The sequence below is a fragment of the Sander vitreus genome, chromosome 20, assembly GCF_031162955.1.
Source record: "Sander vitreus isolate 19-12246 chromosome 20, sanVit1, whole genome shotgun sequence".
Classification (NCBI taxonomy): domain Eukaryota; kingdom Metazoa; phylum Chordata; class Actinopteri; order Perciformes; family Percidae; genus Sander; species Sander vitreus.
This window is the reverse complement of record NC_135874.1, coordinates 25,521,570-25,523,694: the sequence shown is the minus strand read 5'-3', so window position 1 is coordinate 25,523,694 and position 2,125 is coordinate 25,521,570.

Sequence of the window (2,125 nt, the reverse complement as noted above, 5' to 3'; positions counted from 1 at the left end):
AGGAAGGCCTGGCAATGCGAGACTAACAAATAGCTGACAATCATCAGGGGTCACCCACCCACCATCAACACCCACTAGGCCATAAGACAAGGCCAGACAGACACATTTTAGAAGGTGCACCTCTTTGGCTCCCTGCAGGGTTTTTTCTTAGCAATTTTGGCCTCTTTTCTGTTTGTTTTCACACACGATGGCTCTGAAGGTATATCATAGTTTTGCCCAGCTAAAAGCAGAAAGACACTGAGATTCGTTATCAGTGAATATCACTGAACATCAGTTTGTATTAGCAATCACATGAGTCAGGAAGAGCTTCCACACTCCAACATTTAAATAATCGTGGTCAAAGTGGAAAAGATAGTGATCAATAGAAGAAAAAAATAATGTGGGTTAAACAAAGCACAGGGTTCATGTACATTATAATTCCCATATTTTTTTTAAACTGTCACACAAAGACCACACAAAATTCAATGAATGCAGTATTACGGACACAGTATGCTCTTCTAGGAGGTTGTTCCTGCTACATTGCATATAAAAAAGATTGCAATAAAACTTAAAAAAAAAAATACTTAAAATAATTTCAATAATCACAAAGACACTTAAACAAAACACATGAATACATATATATTTCATACGCACTGACACCTATTCTCACACATTTGTGTCCAGTCAGAATCATCTTCCCCAGTGTGACACAGTCCATGTGGGGGAAGACAGAAGTCTAAAAAGCTGTACAAAAGCTACAGAGTGAGCAACAAAGCACCATGTAACCCTGCAGTGATTGTGGCGAAGCAATGGTGTGGAATACGTTCCCAGCAAATAGCCAGATGTGGTATAGATGGTAATGGGACAACCTGCCCGCCCCACAGAACCAGGCAAACTCAGATTTTTCCCTAGAGATATCTTTCCGCTACACTGAAGAGCAATGTGCTGACTTGCTGCCTCTCAACTCCCTTCTGTCTCATGAATGCAGAAGTTAATTAATGACAAAACTGCTAAGTTAAGATTCTAAAGTGTTTAACATAAAATTCAGAGAGGTTTTCCTGTAATTATGACTTCCAGAACCCATCAGTAGTACAGCTCACAAAAACATCACACATTTATGAGAAAAGGATCCTTAGATAATCAGTTTTTCGTGTTGATTATGCACCGTTTCATGGACTGTGTTGATAAATTAGTTGTTTTTTTTAAAATATATATAAGAAATGAAATAGTATCCTATCATAATTCTAACATTTTGGAAGCCATAATTAGAAGGAAATGTATTTTTCTGCAGGGAGACTTCTGGGTTGGATGGAGTAGTCTTGCTTTTCCGAGCAGCCACCACCCAGTTCTTAACCCTCCTGTTGTCTTCGGGTCAAATGTAACCCAATTTAAAAAGTTTCTATATCAGAGAAACTATTTAAGTTTCTTTCAACCAAATTGTCAAATAAAATAACATGGATGGTTCCATACATGTTCCATCCATATAGCATTTGAAGAAAAAAACTTGATAAAACAACGTTGAAAAAAGTGACCAATAATGTTGGAAAAAGCTTCAAAAACGTGGGGAAAAAACAACAAAAATGTCAAAAGTAGCACAGAGAAAATTAACAAACATCCTAACAGTGACAAAAAAATTTTGACCCAGAAATACACAAAAAGTTGCATGGTCCACGGTAAGACAACACAAGGTGAAAGGCCAAATGTATACTCTACCTATCAAGCTTCTGGAAACAAACAAATAAGGACTACAGGAACAGACTGAGTCCACCACGATGGCTTTTAAATCAGGAAATGTCTTTTTCTCTTATTTTGAACTCATTTGTCTTTTTTTTTGTTTTTGTTTTGGAGATCCAAGAAGAACTACACGTTTGGTTTTCTCTCAGTTCGGGCAGCTGAAACTAAAAGTATCCTGTTTGACAATGACCAGGTAAAGATGCCTGGCTTACTCCTGTAATACGAACTCTGAGGATTATTCGAAACCCAGTTACTATGTTTACCTGCAATAATCCCAAACTGTACTCAGCAAGGACAGAAGGGAGAAGGGAATTCTCCGTGCATGTAAAACAGCTTCTGGCTGACAAAAATGAATACCGACAGATGTTAGTCCTGAATGGGCTGAATTGTGTTTGAAGTGATTTCCAACAGT